Here is a 19,919-nt window from a genome sequence, read left to right as displayed (position 1 = left end):
ATTCTCCATATGTCTTAGCTTGGTATTCGTAAAACGCATTTTTGATTTTATCGATTTTATAGTTGGTCGGCGCATGCACATTGATCAGGCTGTAGTTGAAGAATTTGCCTCGTATTCTCAATACAAAGATCCGCTCGTTGATCGGCTTTCACCTCATAACTCGCTTCACCTGTATTCCGATCACAATGAATCAGAATGAATTATTATGACTTATCACTGCAGTATACTATAGTATAGTACACTCTAGTACAGTAGGTACTATAGTGTCTAGCTGTGTGCAAAATTTCAAGTCAAATGGTTCAAAATTGACTGAGTTACCGTCTACCCCCGGTTGGTTTGAACGACACTTCATGCAAATCAACGGGGTTCATTTTTAATTTGAACTTCTAGTAACTCTGTGGGCATCGAAAAACACACTTATGGTAACCCTTTTTGCTGTTTTGTTTTGATTCTGCGTTCCGTTTCACCCCGTTCCATGAGCAGAATGACGTTTGAATCATTTTCAGTTTGAACGATGTGCAGATTAGCGGGGGTCAAATTAAAAACTGTTCATATTAGATGCTGTCAAGCCAACGAGGGTAGATGGTATAGCGACAAAGTGCCCAAAATAGAAGCCACTGCTCAAGTGGCTCGGTATCCTAAGTCTGAAAATGTCTGAAATAGACGTAAAAACTTGAAGCATTTGAAGGCAAAATCCGACCGCGTTTAGCGCTCAACACACATACTGAGCTTGCACCGATCGGTGACGAAGTATCTGGATCTTGCGAACTCACTCAATTTACTCTCTCAGCGGGAGCCAAAATCGGGAGCCAAACATTGCAGATTGAGATTATGTTCAATCTGTTCAATCGATAAGGAAGTATTGGCATATGTATACACTGAAGTTTTTTTTACGCGGTTTTTTTTACGCGGTTTTTTTTTTACGCGGTCCGTCCTAAAAAAAAACCGCGTTATTTCACGACCCGTCGTAAAAAAAACCGCGTTATTTCAAAAACCGTCGTAAAAAAAATCCGCGTTTTTTCAAAAACACGCGTAAAATAGTCAGCACCACATCTAACGTGGCTTGACTTTTTTACGACGTTTTTTGAAATAACGCGGTTTTTTTTTACGACGGGTCTTGAAATAACGCGATTTTTTTTACGATGGGTCTTGAAATAACGCGGTTTTTTTTACGCGGGACCATTACCGTCGTAAAAAAAAACTTCAGTGTATTGAAATTACAAAAAAATATGTATATATTTTCAACTTTAACTAATTTTTTATACAAACTGTAACTCACGTATGATCAAACCATTTTCCATCTCTCATTTTGATCAGAGACACATCCGCCGAGAATCAATAAAACACTAAAGTTACCTTTCCGACGGCAACCTTCCACGGAGCACCGCATTGCAACCCACGTCCACACATTCTAACAAAACAATTCGGCACTGAACAAGCTACTGAAGCTGTGTAAATCGTGAATAAGCAATAAAGAACTGCAGCAAACAACTGAATTATCCTCGAATGTAAACAAACTTGGTTAAAGTCATGTGTACAGATTCAAGCTTGAACATGGTTTACCTCTTTTGAGAGAGCGCAGAGAGTAAAATCCGGGGAACAGTGAAACCCGAATGACAGATGTGAACAAAGCAATTTAACACATGAAACGTGTTTCAAGATTTGCTTGAAAATAAAAATGGGTTGAGTCCGCGTTACTCAGCGATAAGTATGTGTCAGATTTTCAATATATACATTCTTAATAAACAATACGCTCATACTTGTCGTTCGTAGGCCGCGCGAGTGCGGAAGATTTGCATCTGAGAGCCGAAAGAGATATAAAATTGTTAAAGACCGACCCGGTTTAGGTGCTGCTTCGAATCCAAGTTTGACTTTCTATTCCGCAGAATCGCAATCTGTTCTGTGGCTGTGGTTGGTTAATGCGCCGGACTAACAATATTGAGTCTTGGGTTCGAATCCCACCAAAACAAGTGGTAAGTTTTTAATAGTTTTATCTCTCAATTTGCCAATTAACCACACTTTGTCTTCTAATGCCTTTGGTTTTAACAACAAAATTCAGCTTTTTCTGTGGCTCAATGACGAAGCAAGGGAATTAATATGAAAATATTTGATTGATATGCATTCACTCATTTGTACGCCCAAGCATGGGAAACACTCATTCAGTTACACGTTTCTCCCGAGTTTCTCCCACTGACTACCTCGCAAAATCTGAAACGAATGTGCTTCTCGTCGAGACAAGGATTTTTTCGATTTCCGTTGTTCTTTTCGTTTCTTCACCGATCACCGGCCGACATAAGAAACGATGACTGAACGAATTGCTACCGAATCTGCGTGCCTAAAGTGTGAAGTACACAGGGTCAAATATTTGATAAGGAAAGAACTCATGAAACAACATCAGTTTGACACTAAGTAAAATTCGATCGAGTCATATAAGTTGTTTGAGCATTGGTTTCATTTTGGGCAACGCACAATGGTCCACGAAACAGATTTACGAGGAAAGATGCATTCAGCGCCTTCAAATGATTTTCTAGATTAATATGGTCTTCTACAAAGTTGTTCCTAATAATAAGGCCCTCTTTTCAATATACATGAAAATTATGGTGGTCCATATTTTCAAAGAAATTGATAACCGAACTTTTTTATTTGCAAGAATAACTATATACATTCTTCGGGATAAATGTAGATCTATCAATTTTGAGCAAGTTTGCTGAAGACACTTTCTATGTAGCTTTAAAACTCACCGATCTAGAGATATTTTTCTGAATAAGCTTAGGGTGGTTCAAGAAAAACCGGTTTTCTTGTGTTAACTTTTTCAGTTTCGATTTTTCATCAAAGTCGCCCAAAAAACACTTGTAGAGCATTTGAAGACGCGTCGTTTCGTGTGCTGAGATGGTCGTTATATCTTTTGGTTCAAAAGTTACAGACATTTTTCTTAAAAAATCATAGTTTTTTAAAAAGGTGTTATGACGGGTTGGGGCAAACATAAAAAATATCTTTTGCCCGCATTCAAAAGAAGAAATGTTGTTATAAAATATATCAAAAAATTAGAGGGGTGTTATTTTTGTAACTCAAGTGAAAAATACATTTTTTTTAGAAAATCATCAATATCTTTTAAACAGAATGACGCAGCAACATTCTTAGCGCACGAAAATATGCGTTTTTTTAGCTCTAAAAATGGTTCTTAGACAACTTTGATGAGAAATTTGAAACAAAAAAGATAAAGCGTTTAAACTGTTTTGACCAAATTTGGAGCATTGTCCCATAGTTTCCATAGGGTGATGCTAGAACAAATCGTTTTATTGCTTTATCTTTCTTTCGAATTTCTCGTCAAAGTCGCCTAAGAACCACTTTTAGAGCTTCCAGAAACGCGCATTTTCGTGGGCTGAGAATGTTGCTACGTCACTCCGTTCAAAAGATATTGATGATATTCTAGAAAAATAGGCACTTTTCAAGTATTTTTCACTTGAGCTACAAAAATAACACCCCTCAAATTTTTTGTTATGTTTTATAACAACATTTCTTCTTTTAAATGTGGTCAAAAGATATTTTTTATGTTTGCCCCAACCCATCATAACTATGTCACTATGTAACTATGATTCAAAAAAAAAACGCCTGTAACTTTTGAACCAAAAGAGATAACGACCATCTCAGCGCACGAAACGACGTGTCTTCAAATGCTCTGAAAGTGTTTTTGGGCGACTTTGATGAAAAATCGAAACTGAAAAAGTTAACACCAGAAAACCGGTTTTTCTTGAACCACCCTAAGCTTATTCAGAATAATACCTCTAGATCGGTCAATTTTAAAGCTACATGAAAAATGTCTTCAGTAAACTTGCTCAAAATTGATAGATCTACAACTATCCCGAAGAATGTATACAGTTATTCTTGCAAATAAAAAAGTTTGGTTACCAATTTCTTTGGAAATATGGACCACCATAATTTTCATGCCTATTTTAAAGAGGGCCTTACCCAAGTAACACACATGTTATATAAAAGTTACGACAGCGCAAGGTTTGGTTGTATAGAAGTTTATTTTACGTTATTTCAACACAATGTTAGAATTACGTAAAATAAACTTCTACACAACCAAAACTTGCGCTGTCGTAACTCCATTATAACATGTGTGTTGCTTGGGTATTATTAGGGAAAACTCACTAGTTCGACGTTTGAGCAGTGCCATCTTTACAGAAAATGAACTCGCCTCTGCAGCCATGGTTTCCAAGCCGGAAATCTATATTCACGTTGAAATTCCTAATAGGAAATATAATTGGCATATTTAGTGAAAATTTAAATACAAGATTATCATGATTAACAGCACGTTTCCATATAAATGAGTGGTTCAAACGATGCAGCAAGATGGTTGATACAAGCTGAAATGGCAATAAAAACCCCAAATTAATCCACCTAGTGGTGATAGTGCCTTTCTCGTCGAACATGTTCTCACAATCTTTCAGGCAACGTAAGTCAAAGTGTTTCTGAATCCGAATATTTTTATAGAAAAGCAAGCATTCTATTAGACATCTTTGAATTGACTTAAAACTTATTGATTGCACATAGACCGACGTTATGTTCAACGTTTAAGCAGGGCTGAAACATATCAGACTTCTCAGTTGACTGCTTGAGCACTTTGTTGAGCACCTTCACTAACACTGGAGGCTGATCAATATCAAGACGATACTAACAAGCTAAGCTATAACTCTTAACACAATCACAGATCACAATTTTTTTTCTGAACATTTGGGCTGTATCTTATTGACCGTTGAAAACAAGAGTGATAGGTAGTGAGTATAGTGCGACGTCTGTTTGTATGTGGGTTTAATTCGTAAGATTTTGTTCTCTTACACATATTTATCGCTTGCATTGGTTTTATTTACTATCGTAGTTCCGGCGAAGCACCAAACGCTGGTTGTGCAACCCTACCGGTAGTCTGTAATGTGGTGTGAGCCTATTCCTCGGGTTATTCAAAAAGCCGTGATGTAATATGTTGCATGGTACATTTGGTTACTTTCGATGCAGTACCGGAACAGATTCCGGAGCACACCGGGTCTCCCAAATATAGTCTGAGACTATTTTATTGCTAACGTTCATTAGGTTACCCAAAAAAGCACGATTTGATTTATCTCATGCATGGGTGGATACATTTGACCACTTCCAGTGGGACACCCAGAACTGGTTTCGGGACACTACCGGTTGTCTAAAATATGGTCTGAGGCTATGTTCTTACGAATCGATCATCGTGTATTCAAAAAAGCTGCTATTTGATGTACTGTCAAACACTTATTTGTGCATTTCGCCAGTTCCGGCGAGACACTCGAAAGTGGTTCCGGTACACTACCGGTAGTCTTAAAGTGGCCTGAGACTTTTCTTGCTGACCGTTCTGCGCGTCATATTTAATGCGCGGTGTAGTGGAGCGGACCTGGTGTGATGGTTAGAACACTTGACTATCACGCCGAGGACCTGGGATCGAATCCCACTCCCGACATACTCACAAAATGTGAGTTCTTCCTTCGGAAGGGAAGTAAAGCGTGGGTCCCGAGATGAACTAGCCTAGGGCTAAAAATCTCGTTAATACAGATAAAAAAAAAAATGCGCGGTGTGCATGCGTTCGGATCCGTTCTACATTTGACCACTTCCGGCGGAGCACCTGGAACCGGTTTCGGCACAGTATTGGTTTTCTAAAGTGTGGTCTATGATTGTTTCTCTTGTTAACCGTTCATCAGGTTACCAAAACAGCTTTTTATGGGATTGGTTCTCCTTTACATTTGATCACCCGATGGGGCACCCTTAATCGGTGAGGAATACTACCGGTTGTTCCAAATATGGCCGGAAACTTTTTTTTTTGCCAAATCAAGATACCTAAAAATCCGCGATTTGATTTGTCGCATGGGTTTGATTCACTTTTTTGTTTGGCCATTTCCGGCGGGACACCCGGAATCGGTTCCGGATCACTGCCGGTTCAGATACATATGGTCTGAGAATATTTTCCTGCTGACTGTTCATCAGGATATCAAAAAAGCCGCGGGTTGATATGTCACATGCATGGTTTTAGTTCAATTTTATATTTGGCCACTTCCGGCGGGACACCGGAACCGGTTCCGGAACACAACCGGTTCAAATATAGTCTGAGAATATTTTCCTGCTTACCTTTCATCAGGATGTCAAAAAAGCCACTATTTCATATGTCGCATGCATGGGTTTGGTTAACTTTTATACTTGGCCACCTCCAGCGGGACATCTGGAACCGGTTCCGGAATACTACCGGTTCCGATATGGTCTGAGAATGTATTCCTTCTTACCGTTCATCAGGGTATCGAAAAAGCTGCGGTTTGATATGCCGCATGCATGGGTTTAGTGCACTTTTATGTTTGGCCACTTCCGGTGGGACACCCGGAACCGGCTCCGGGACACTACCGGTTCAGATATGGTCTGAGACCATTTTTCTGCTTACCGTTCATCAAGTTATCTAAAATGCCGTAGTTTGATGTGTCGCATGGATGGGTTTGTAGCGTTTTCATATCTGGCCCCTTCCTGGGGTACCGGTCCGGAACACCTAAATGGCCATAACTCCGGAACGGCTGGACCGATCCGAACCATTTTCAATAGGAAACAATGGGACCACATTCCGCGTCGAATGAACCATCGGTCATTAAAATCGGTTGAGGTTTAGTTTAAAAAAGTTATGTGACCTTTTTTTGTACACAGACATACATACACACATACACACACACATACACACATACACATACATACACACATACAGACATTTGCTCAATTCGTCGAACTGAGTTGATTGGTATATGTGATTCGACCCTCCGAGCTTTCTATCAAAAAGTCGTTTTTGGAGTGAACATATAGCCTTTCCAGTACACTTAGTGTACGAGAAAGGCAAAAAACGTAAAAATATCTACCTTCTGTGGTTTCAGCTTGTCTGTTTCACCACAAACTGAGGCGCTAATCAATACTTTTGACGCAAACCAAACAGCAACAAATAATAATAATAATAAATAAACTAGAATTTACGGCGGAATTAGCTGTTCTGTTTATTGAAGATAACCAAAATTACCACCGCCGACCTTCAACAATGACTAAAGCTTTGTATCGGTAATAAATCAATTCTGCAGCTTTCACAATGTTACGACCCGACACGCGAGAATTTTGAAACAATGCAGCACAGCACGAATTCGGGTTGCTTCCATCCAACAGACCTGATTGAGGAGGATAATGGCTATTTTCGGTGACATGCTTGTTTGCAATCCAATTTCCTTAACTATAATCAAATCATCTTTCTTAAAATGGAAAACATTCGCAAGCGCAAACCACGGTGCACGGTACAAATTTCTTCCTCAAAGCGGCTGGGACACATTCCGGTTGAGGTAGCAGCACCATCATTTTCCGGAAACAAGTTAACCCTCCAAACGAGCTAGATGAAAGTAACCCGTTTGGTCCGCTCCGTTGATCGATCACCGTTCCGTCGTTTTAAAAGCTTGAACCGCGCTGCTGCAATAACCCAGTTGCCAGTTGCCATCATCGCAGCAGATTCTATTTATACCGTCAACATCAACCTAGAACAGAGTAGAACACATTCAAAGGAAACTATGAAGCTCAATAGTTATAGAAGCAGTTTGGAATTTTCCCACAAGGAGCACACCGCACCGCCGGGCCGACCGTTTACCACGCGAGCGGAATAGTTCGACTCAAGTTCAACGTGGATGCATCCCAAGCGTTTTTTTTTTCTTTTTGCTCCATGAGCTCGCAAAAGCTCCTCCTAGGTTGAAGATATCTTGTCCGCTTCGAGGCGGAAGCAACAGCTTTGAGGATTTGCTTCACTACAGCCGTACCTACCTACACTAAGCCAACCGTAGAAAAGTACAAAGTAGGAAGGCTACCGACCGAGGCATAAACGGAAAACGATGAGCTACCTCAACCTGCCTGAAAGTAGGCCACCGGAAAAATAATTTCCAAGGAAAGTTATTTGCTTTCTAGCGTTTTTACCGATAGAAATAATATACAGACTATAAGTGTGATGAGAATGTTAGTTTAATGTTGCTAGGATTTTTAAATCGTATTCCATTTGAATAATGTGTATATTCTTGAACTTGCGAAACTTCTTTAACCTTCCGTAACACGCGCGGTTGGCCACCACCGCCAGAACCACGCTAATGTCGAGTACAAAAAGCGTGTTGCACAAAATACAACAGCGCGTTCGCTCGAGGGTTAAATATGAACAGGTTCGTCTGCAAAATTGATTTCTCTTTCGGTGGATTTTGGTTTTTAGAAACAATAGCATCTATATTCTCGCCTTACCGCCAACGTTTCGATCCAGAGGTTAGATTCTACTTCAGGGCTCTACATGAATGAAACAAATTGTTTCATTTCGAGCCCAGAAGAAGACCTCAACCTCAAATCGAAACGTTGGTATGAAGTAAGAAAACTAACGCGTGCATTTCTTTGGCTGCAATCCAAAATATCTCAGACTCGATTTTTAGGAGCTCGATAAATATTTCACTTCGGATAATCGACCTACCGTTTATCCTCGTTAGTTTGAACGACACCTGATGCAAACCAACGGGGTTCGTTTTCAATTTGAACTTCTACTAACCAACGGTATGGCACGGGTATTTAAAACACACGGCTGGAAACCTTTTGTGCTGTTTTGTTTTGACTCTTCGTTCCGTTTCACCCCGTTTCATGCGCAGAATAACGTTTGAAGCATTTTTAAACTTAGTTTCCTGCTCCCAAGTAGAGCGCTCAAGTAAAATTCCTCCTTTTTCCGTAAGTAATTATGACATTTGTTTAACTGACAGCATTTTAACGAAATGATGCTGTAAGAAGAATGTGAAAAAGGGCACCAGGTTGTTTACGATTTGGACTTGAAGAAATTTCGTTCGTTTCCTCAAGAAATGTTTTTGAAATTGTAACGTAGGTACTTTTTCGCGCGCATGTGTGGAAAATGATTTAATTTATAACCAGAGATGCCAGATATACAGATTTTTCTGTATTATACAGATTTTTAGAGGTTGATACAGACAGGATACAGAGTACAGAAAAAAAAAAACAGATTTCATGATCATGATACAGATTTTTCCTCCACATTTTTTTCCTCATACATTCACGCAAGGTGGAAAATAAAGTAATAAAAATTATTGGGAGTACGAACCCATTCAATTATTCAGATTGTTCACATTTGACCTCAATTTTCAATCATTCCAAAAAAAATAAAAAAAAATGAATTGAATTTATTAAAAAAAAAAAATACATTACGAAACATAAAACATCCTAGATATGTAATGAGCATACGTTAAAGGTGGGTTTCTTTACGTTTTTATCACGTTGAAATCTTAATTTGGTCTTAACTTAAAAAATCTTAACTTTCCAGCTTTCGCCCCAATTCAAGTTTTTCAGTAAGTTTTCAAAGATTATGTTGTTATATGAAAAAAAAAGAATAAACTATATATTTGCAGATTTTTTATTATGTGTATTGCTGTTTGCCTGACAATTTTCAAGAGTCGCGAATTTCCAGTGAAATATTAAGTTGTAAGGAAAATTTAAGCTTGAAGTACTGAACGTGAAATGAAATAAAAGTTGAAAACTTTGCTAAGCAAAAGACCTGGTTTTCTTTTTGCTTTTCATTCTTATATATAGAATGAAAATAATGAGAAAACATACGAAAAATGTTTTCGTTGAAAATTGAAAGTAATGACAGTTTTTTTCAAATAACAATATTGAATCAAACCTGAGAAGAAATAGCCAGTACACACCCTTTCAAACAACTGAGTTACTAACTATAAAATTATGTTAGAGGCGCCTAGTATATGGAACACCAGTAATGGCAAGAGGTTTTTTTTAAGAAATTCTTGCAGAGATTCTTTGCAGAAATTTCTAGAGGGCATTCTTAAGATATTCCTTGACTAATTTCTCCAGGAATTCTTTTGAATAGATTTCAATGGGTTGCTTCTCAACATCTAGCAAGATAAACTTTACACACTCTTTTGGATATTTGTTTAAAAAATATCGAAAATTTGTTGTCGACGGATAACTTCATTAATATCTCCACGGATTCTTTGAGAAATTCATTCAGAAATATTTCCAAAAAATTTCTACAGAAATTCCTTAAGAAATAGCTGAAAAATTTATTTCTGGGATCTTTGCAAATGTTTTGTGATGCGTTCCACCAAAAATTTCCCGAAATGTTTATCCAGGTTTTTTCCCAGGAAGTTCTTAAGAAACTTCTTCTAGGATGGTAAACAAGAAATTCGGGTTAAGTACTGTTCCTTTCAATTCCACTAAGAATTTGCATCCCTTGACAGATACGTATTTCGACCTCAACTGTAAGGTCGTCTTCAGTGTCTCGTACTTGACTCGACTGGACTTGACTAGAGTCGAGTCAAGTACGAGATACCGAAGACGACCTTACAGTTGAGGTCGAAATAATTAAATAATTTAAAAAAAATCTGTCAAAGGATGCAAATTCTTAGTGGAATTAAAAAGAACAGTACTTAGCGAAACTGGAAGCATTTCCATACTTTTTGGTTTTTGATTTTTTTTTATTAAATAACGAAGCAATATTTTCAAAATCGGTTTTCGTACACAGTTAGAGGAAGGGCCAAGGTATCTCCTGGTTTTTTTTTTTAATATTTCTCAGTTTTAGGGAAACCAATTTTGTATGAAATTTCAAAAAATATGGTTTTTGAAAAATTGGTAAAAGTTTTACACCTGAAAAAATCCAGGAGATAGCTTGATCTCTCCTCTAACTGCGTATGAAAACCAATTCGTTATTTAATAAAAAAAAACCTTTAATAAGAAAAACCTTCGTTATTTAATAAAAAAAACAAAAACCAAAAAAAAAAAATGAGGAAATGCGTCCAGTTTCGCCTTATCCCGACTTTCTTTTTACTTACAACTAACTTTACTTCCTCTTACTCTTTCTTTCAGAATTTCCTGCTTAGATTTCTTCAGAAATTCGAATGTGAAGATATATTTACCTCCGGAGATTTCTTCAAAATTTCAAAATTGAGAAGGTACTTCATGGAATTTTCCTGAAAAAATAAAAATTCTGACATTCTTCAAGTTAATTATTCACAAATCCTCTTCTCAGGGTTATCCAAGATTTTTTTGAGACATTCGTTCAGTGATTCCTGCAGAAACTCCTTCATGTTTTTTTTAGAAAAAATAAAAAAAATCTTGATAAACTTCTGGAGTAACTCTATCAATGAAAGAATTCTTGAGAAATTTCTGCAGTGATTCCTTTAAAATCCGTGGAGGAATTTCTGGAGAAATCTCTTAAAAATGCAGACATTGCAGACAAAGGGACTTGTAAATTTTTTAAGAAATCCTTCATTGAATTTATAAAGATTCCCTGGAGGATTTTCTGAAGGGATCCTTGGAAGAACTGCTGGAGGTACCTCTGAAAGATTCATCGATAAAAAAAAATCTTGTGCAGTTTATGAAGAGATTTCTTGGAAGAATTCTTTAGAGAACCAATAAAGAAATAAAAAACTTGAAACATTTCTAGAAAAAAACTTTTAAAAATGCTTATTAGTTGAAGTTCTGCAGCAATTGTAGAGAGAATCTTTCGGAAAAAATAGAAAAAAAAATCCTGAAGAAAGGTCTGAACAAATCCAAAGTAATGCCTGAAGGAATACTTCAAGGAACTATTGGATAAACTCCTGTAGGAACTTTCCAGAAAAATCTTGTGAGAATTTCTAGAGGAATATCAAAAAAAAATCCCTGAAAAAATGAAGTAAATCTTTAGGTAGAAATTTAAGCAATTATATCTGGAATGGTTCTTGAAGTTTATTTTTTATAGTCTATCTATTTTTGTGTATTTTAAATTATGCTAGTTCTTCATACAAACTGGAAGTTTCTGAATTTTTGATAGAACCTCTGAATGTTTGTTAAAAAAAAATATCTAATAAAATAAAAATTGCATCTTTTCAAGATACGTGAGAAGAAATTCATGGAGAAACCCCTGGAGAAAATCATTGATAAATTTTCGGAGAAATGCTATAGAAAAACTCCTGAAAAAAATTTGGAGGAATTTCTTCAAAAATATTTTAAAAAAATATATTAAGAAATACAAGCATAACTTATGTAGCAATACCTGAAGGAATTTTCTCTTTAATCCTTTAAAGAATCCCATGAGGATTTTCTGAAGGAATTTCTGCGGAAACCCGTGAACCAGTTTCAGGATATTTTTTGAGAAACTTCCAGGAAAGTCCCAGGGAAAATTCCTGGAAGAATCCCTGGAGAATTTTTCCCAAAAATTGGGCGACGTAAAAGTACAGAACTATTAAGAATATACATATATATTTTACTATACAAAATCATAACGTTCTGCTATTTACACCATTTAGTGAAATTTTACTGCAAATAGAAATGTTCGTACAAAATTCGAGTCACAAAAACTTACATGTGCAACATACAGATTTCTTACGGGGTCTGACTGGATTTACGGAAACTTGGTGTTTTTGGCTTTCAGTCACAGTTTTAAAATACAGACAAATACAGATTTTCTAAAATCCTGATACAGATTTTTGGAAAAATCATCTGGCATCCCTGTTTATAACTTTTGGGTGGACTTCTGGGGAAAATTCAGATAGTTAGATTCCAACGGAGTTGTAAAGCGTTTAGATGAAAATACTGATGACAAACATTGCGCTGGGATTCTGGGGGATCTTTGTATGGTATTACAGCGAGAACTAGGGTTACTAATTATTAATTCTGCAATATTGGAGTTCGGACTACGGTGGGAGGAATTTTGCTGGGACTCTTGAAGAAATACTGAGACAAAGCTTCACAGGAAATTTAATGGAAATTTAATGAAGATCCACGAAGGATTTTTTTGTGATGAATCTTCTGGCATTCCGTACGAAGGTTTTTCTTTGGGATTACGCAGAAAATCCTCTTGAAATTCTTCTATGTGTTCCACCGGAAAATCCACCAGGAGTTTGCCGGGGATTCTCATAAAATGTCTCCGAGATTTTCATTAGAAGTTCTACAAAAAATCCCTCCATGGGTTCCTTCTAATGTTTTTTTTCAGGATTTAATATCATGGGATCTTCTAGGAGTTCCTTCAAGGTTTTCTTCAAAGATGTTTTCTAAGATTCTACCTACAGATTCTAGATTTGGCTCAAATTTTCCAAATGGAGGAGAACGTGCCTTTGGAGCCGACCTACTGAAGATTCTACCAGGAGTTTTTTCGATCCATCCTTCAATAATTACAACCGAGATTTCTGTAGTATTTTATACCAGGGTTCACTCAGATATTTATTCGGAGATTCCCGCAGGAATTCCTTCCGGTATTATTTCAAAAGTTCGGTCTAGGATTTCTACAGGAATGCATTCTAAGATTTCCCCGGGAGTTTTTTTTTTCCAAAATACAACTATTTGGGATTCCTCCAGGTTTTCTCTGGACGTTTCTTATGTGAATCCTCAAGGAATTCCTTTTGGGATTTCTCCAGTTATCGTTTATTAGATTTATCTGGGAAATCTTTCCTTCAGCATCTTCTCCCGGGATTCCTCCAGAAGCTCGTTCTAGGTCTCCTCTAGGAGTAACTTTATGGGTTCCTCTCATAGTTTCTTTTGGAATTTTTCCAGGAGTTACTTTTAAGATTACACCAGGAGTGGCATCAGGGAGGTTTCTCCAATAATTCCTCCAAAGATTCATCTAGAAATTCCTCCGGAGATTCCTCCAGAAATTCCTCCAGAAATTCCTCCAGGAATTTCTCCATAGAATCCAACTCCTCCGGAGATTTCTTAAGAAATTCGTAGAAATTCCCTCCTCAAATAACTTCTGTGAATTCCTCTATACTCCCTCATAAGCTACTTGTAGAGATTTCTCCAAGAATTCCTTTAAAAGTATTTTTAGCGATTCCTACAAGAGCTAAGTATGAAATTCCTCGGAGAAAATCTGTATCAATACAGGTTTTCTGTATCGCTGCTTCACCCTCAAAAGCAAACAACAACGGGAGCCCTAGATTTCGCTAGAAACTAAAAAAAATGTACTACTTTTTGAAGGTTTTTAATTTTGTCTGTTTTTTTTCTAAACATGTGTCAAAATGTACAAATTTTCATAAATTCTTTAAAGTTTGAGCAGCAATTATTAAAGTTTTCGTTAGATTTATTTGAATAAAACTTACAATTTTATCCGTATTTTTCTTCCCTCTTTTTCTTGTCTGTATGGATGGCCGAAAATCTGTATGATACAGAAAAATCTGTATATCTGGCATCTCTGGTCAGAGAAGCCCCAGAATAATTCCCTGAAAAACTACTGGTACGTTTCCAGAAAATAGAAAAAAATCTTATAAGACTCCCACAAGGGAATTCTGTCAGATTCCCAGAAGGAACATCTGTTGAATTTTGATCTCCTAAAGGATCTCTATGAAGAATCCCAAATCCTTGTAAGATTTCTAGAAGGGAGCTCTAGAAAATTCACACAAGAAATTCTTGAAGATTCCCTGAAGAAACTCCAGAAGGATTGCCAGATGGGGATGATAACATAAGGCTGAATTTCAAAAGGCTGAATTCACAAAAATCTGAATTTGCGAAAATGCAGGATACTTCTTCTTCTTCTTCTTTTTTATGGCGTAACGTCCCATCTGAGACAAAGCCTGTTTCTCAGCTTCTATACGCATTTCTACAGTTATTAATTGAGAGCCTTCTCTGCCAATGGCCACTTTGCATTTGTATATCGTGTGACAGGCAAGAAGATACTTTATGCCCGTGGTAGTCAAGTAATTTTCCTTCACAAAAAGTTCCTGGTCCGAGCGAGAATCGAACCTGTTACTCTCCGCGTGACTACTTGTTCGCTAACCACATTGGCTACATATGTGTCATAGGTTCTCTCTCTCTCTTCTTGGCGTAACGTCCTCATTGGGACAAAGCCTGCTTCTCAGCTTAGTGTTCTATGAGCACTTCCACAGTTATTAACTGAGAGCTTCCTCTGCCAATGACCTTTTTGCATGCGTATATCGTGTGGCAGGCACGAAGATACTCTATGCCCAAGGAAGTCAAGGAAATTTCCTTTACGAAAAGATCCTGGACCGACCGGGAATCGAACCCATCACCCTCAGCATGGTCATGCTGAATACCCGTGCGTTTACCGCCTCGGCTATATGGGCCCTATGTGTCATAGGTTGTGCTTAGTGAAGAGGCTAATGATGCATACCAACGAACATAAAAAATGACTGATGATATTTCAATCGGAGATTTTTCCTTCTTTGAACATGAGCCATTCTATCAAGTTATGCTGTTGAGATTGGTTGCCATTACAGCTGCTAACAATGTGATCAGAGATTTTACCTTCTTTTAAACATATGCTATTCTTTGGAGAAATACTATCATAGTTATGGAGGCGATCAATAATGCATAGCGCGGACAAACAGTTCTAACGCTTCCGGATGTAAAATATAGTAACGGAAGCATGTTCGCCTAATATCAAAAAAGGTTTAGTTTGGCCAACCATTAACCAATAAGTGGTAGTGTGCGTCAAATGTCAAGCTCAAGCAAACCAATACAAGTACCAAGGCTGGTTGGTCGGCCAACTAGCAAATTTTCAAAAAGACTGTTATATCAGTGTACGATATGAATAATAAGAGCGTTATGTCTGTTTGTCTGTGATGTTAGTGTTGGGCTGGTCTTCAGCATGACAGCTTATGGGCTCGTCGTTTGAAAACTAGTCGAATCATTATTTTAGCCTTATGTTTTTTCTGCCTTTTGATATTTTCAGCCTTTCGTTATTCAGCCTTTTGTAATTCAGCCTTTTGTAATTTCAGCCTTTTGTACGTAACCCCCCAGATGGAAAACTTGGAGGAGTTTTATGAAAGCACTATTGAAGTATACCCAATAGAAAATCCTGGATAATTTGTAAAAAATTTATGAATTATGAAGGTAATCCAGCCTTAAAAAATAAAATTACAGAAAGAATGTATGCATGAATTTTAGAATAAACTACGACAGGGATCTCAAACTTCAGAAGCAACTCTTGGGGAATACCAAAAGAATTCATGGAGTAATTGGGCAAATCCTAGAAATACTTGCAATTCCTAAAGGATATCAGATGGAACATTCTCTTCTTCTTATTATTATTATTCTTCTTCTTGGCGTAACATCTGGACTGGGACAAAGCCAGATTTTCAACTTTCTCTGTGCTTTATGTGTTATATGAGGACCAGAGATGCCAGATTATTTTATCAAAAATCTGTATCAATACAGATTTTTCTGTATCGCCGTATTTGAGGACAAGAGTCCTAGATTTTCCTAGGGGTCTCCAGTTAGCCTAGTGGTTAAGGCTATGGATCGCCAATCCGGAGACGGCGGGTTCGATTCCCGTTCCGGTGTAGACAATTTTCTCGACTCCCTGGGCATAGTGTATCATTGTACTTGCCTCACAATATACAAATTCATGCAATGGCAGGCAAAGAAAGCCCTTCAATTAATAACTGTGGAAGTGCTCAAAGAACACTAAGTTGAAGCGAGGCAGGCCAAGTCCAAGTGTGGACGTAGAGCCATAAAAGAAGAAGAGAAGAAGTCCTAGATTTTAATAGAAACTAATAAAAATGTACTACTTTTGTACGGTTCCTAATTTTTACTGGTATTTATTTTTCTAAACCATGTGTGAAAATGTACATAAATTGTTTAAAGTTTAGGCAGAAATTAAAAAAAAATAATTTGGAAATAACTTCAAATTTAATGCTTCCTGGAGAAATATGTATCACATTTTAAAAAGGAAAAAAACTGTATAATACCAAAAAAACTGTATATCTGGCATTTCTGCTTGTGATGAACGGGAATGACGGACAAATTCACTTTGCAGTATTTTTATTTTTGTCAAGACTGGAAAGCCATCTTCCTAGAGTAATAAACTCTTTGGCTTGATGTACTTCAGCCTTACATACCTTGGCCTAACGTACTTCAGCCTAATAACCAGCAACATTTTTGCCTGCCATTACAAAACCTTCATCAACCATTGTTTCAGAAGTACCTGCTAAGGTTTATAAAGAAAATTTATTAAATTATACTATCATACTGTTCTTACGATCAGAACAAGTTTCAGTTATTAAAAAAAGAGAGGCAGTCGTCGGAAGCTATGAACAATCATTATTAAATAATAATTACAAATAAATTTATCCAATCAAGATTCGATACGAGCCGTCGATTGCCAGCCGTATGCCTTCCTATCTGCGCCATCCTAGAGATGATGAATTGAGGCACTTAAACTCCCGAAGTGCATAAACTTCCCGTGGCTTAATAATGATCCCACTTCGACTCCTATTCAGCAGTGGTGAATTAGCTACTGTTCAGTAAAAATATGTGTTTTTACCTTGTACTCTAAGTCGAAGTACGATGAAACGAAAGCGCGTAGTCGACTTATGAAAAACACATTTTACATATACATGTGCTAATTTGTACATAAGCTTAACAATAAGCGGAAAAAGTCTTGTTGAACTATTTTTTGAAAACTGCTTTAAATTATCATTGTTAATACCGATACGAAAGGTTAAACATTGGCTATTTTTTTTAATTGAAAAAGCATTTGTAGGGCAATGTGTACAGCATAATTTTAGATCAGCTATCATTACTATTATAAGGCAAATATTTAGCATGCCTGTTTGTTTGTGGCTTGTGATTGTTGGTTGGGTTGTCCATGTTTTAACCTTCTTCTTGCATGCTGACGTAGTGCAGACTCTGTAGGACTGTCTACGTGAGTTAGTCGCAATAGTATACAAGTATACATAGCAAACCAATACGTGCACACCAAATTTTTTTCGCTGATAACCAGCAAAGTTTTGCTGAATTTTGCCGAGCTGTAATTTCAGCAATCCATTCAGTAAAAAAAAAACTACTGAAATTTTCAGCAATTTCAGCTGTCATCGCGGTTGTCATCGGTTAACTGAATGATCAGCAAAATGTGCTGAAACTTCAGTGAATTCAACCGTCGCGCGGTTCGGCACCGCTTTGCTGAAAGTTTTCAGCAGAAAAAGCAAAACAAAAAGAAAATTCAGGATTTAATTTTTATAAAATCGATTCAATATAACTAATGTTTGTCAATTTTATTTATTTCATTCAATTCAAATCCAATATTGATCAGCAGTATACGTCGAAAACGCAATAAATGGGATTAAATGCAACGGGTCACAGAAACCGGGCGGCATTTTTTTCCTATTTTTTTCCAATATATAAGATTATGCTCTTCACGTATGGTTGCAGAACCGGATAGCAAAACATCCAGGACGAATAAAGACGCTGGACTCGTGGATCATTTCTCCCGGATGTCTCCAATTGAGCGATTTTTTCTCTGGAGTAGTACCTGTAGTTCAGAAAAGACATTGTTGACATTAAAGTTAAAAGTTATCGTTAGGAATTTGAATACCTACCTTACAATAATACCCAAAAAGCGAAGCACAGGAAACTGTTGTTTCATTACACACTGCATTTCGTTGAAAAAAACGTATTAAACTATCGTTTACCCATATTTTATAATACGAATACAACTCTGCGAAAGTAGGTGGCATGCACAACGCCAACAGTGTTTTCTATTTTGACAGGTGGCCGATGTAGCTGGCGGCAGACGAGTTTGCTGAAACTTCAGTAAACCGAACCAGTTTACTGGATTTCAGCAAATAAATCCAAACTACTGATGTTTTCAGTAAAGTGCATGTTTGCTGATTGTAGTTCAGCAAATCATTTTGCTGAAATCCCAAATCGAATTTTGGTGTGTGTGTGTGTGTTATTCTACTTGACTGTTATTATGAAACTCCTTCAATTTCGAAAAAAAAAAACACTCAGCGACACGTGCACGCTGCCCTCGTATAAGTCCCCCAACTCATAGTTTCTATATGGAGTAGGAAGACCTACTAAATACTATATCCCGCTAAAAAACGGCTACCACGAATCCACCGTGCCATTGCACAGTGGAGGCACTTCGTGCAAAAGATGGCCAAACGTAAGAAATGGTATATAAGCTTGTTGTAAACATATATTCTCCTACCCTGTGATTACACCAGTTTACTGCAGTACAGTATGCTATAAATTGAGAACAAATACTTGAAGGGCTCACATACTTTGAGAGGGATTTCAATTTTAATAAAGATTGTACAACTAAAACGAAGGTACAGCCGATTGTATCGCGTAACCTCCATGGGCGTGAGGCTTAGCGCGCAGATTTAAACGCGATTATCTTCACATTGTCTTTTTTCTTAAACTAGCGTTCTCAAAAACTAAAGTAAAATGAACTGTGGGTAATCTTAAAACATGAAAATAACTAATCAATAGAAAGAAAATATTGAAGGATGGAGAAAACGGCATTTTTTCGACTTTTGGTCAGTCCCCGGCCACTGTGCATTATTCGAGGTGATGCGGAATTAGCAAAGTTGAAACTCGGTAATTAGGTTTAAATTTACGCTTATGAATTTTCGCGGAGTGGAGACTGGATGAAACTGGCTGTTTGTTTGCGCCAATTGGCGGAATACTGCACGGCACAAAGTTTTCTATTTGTTTATGAGAACATGGTCTCCGGTAATTGGTGATGTCAGAAGTTGAAATATAGTGTAGCAGTTTCGGACAGTATTCCATTTTAATATCCAATAAATTTTTTACCTTGCATCGCAGTTCTCTCCTCTAGCGGAAAACTTTCCCCAGACTAGTCGCGAAGAGAATAATACATTCGTTGTGACATTTTTCAACTGCATCATAAATGTTCCATCGCCCGGAGCATCAAGGTTGCACACCATTCTTTGCTGTCTAGACCATTTTCCGCTCGGGCCCATATAGCCGAGGCGGTAAACGCACGGGTATTCAGCATGACCATGCTGAGGGTGACGGGTTCGATTCCCGGTCGGTCCAGGATCTTTTCGTAAAGGAAATTTCCTTGACTTCCTTGGGCATAGAGTATCTTCGTGCCTGCCACACGATATACGCAT

At 37.5% G+C, this 19,919-nt stretch overlaps 1 protein-coding gene and 1 long non-coding RNA gene across 8 annotated transcripts in view; both read left to right on the top strand.

The window, feature by feature from the left end:
* Positions 1-19,919, top strand: part of LOC109419733 (PRL-1 phosphatase) — a 207,258-nt gene that overhangs the window by 35,479 nt on the left and 151,860 nt on the right. The window lies entirely within an intron of this gene.
* Positions 12,340-15,658, top strand: LOC134287685 (uncharacterized). The gene is made up of 2 exons (XR_009997451.1): positions 12,340-14,837; positions 15,134-15,658. It is a non-coding gene; the product is annotated as an uncharacterized LOC134287685 (long non-coding RNA).

Source organism: Aedes albopictus, chromosome 2 (genome assembly GCF_035046485.1).
Source record: "Aedes albopictus strain Foshan chromosome 2, AalbF5, whole genome shotgun sequence".
Taxonomy (NCBI): Eukaryota; Metazoa; Arthropoda; class Insecta; order Diptera; family Culicidae; genus Aedes; species Aedes albopictus.
This window is presented reverse-complemented; position numbering and strand designations above follow the sequence as displayed.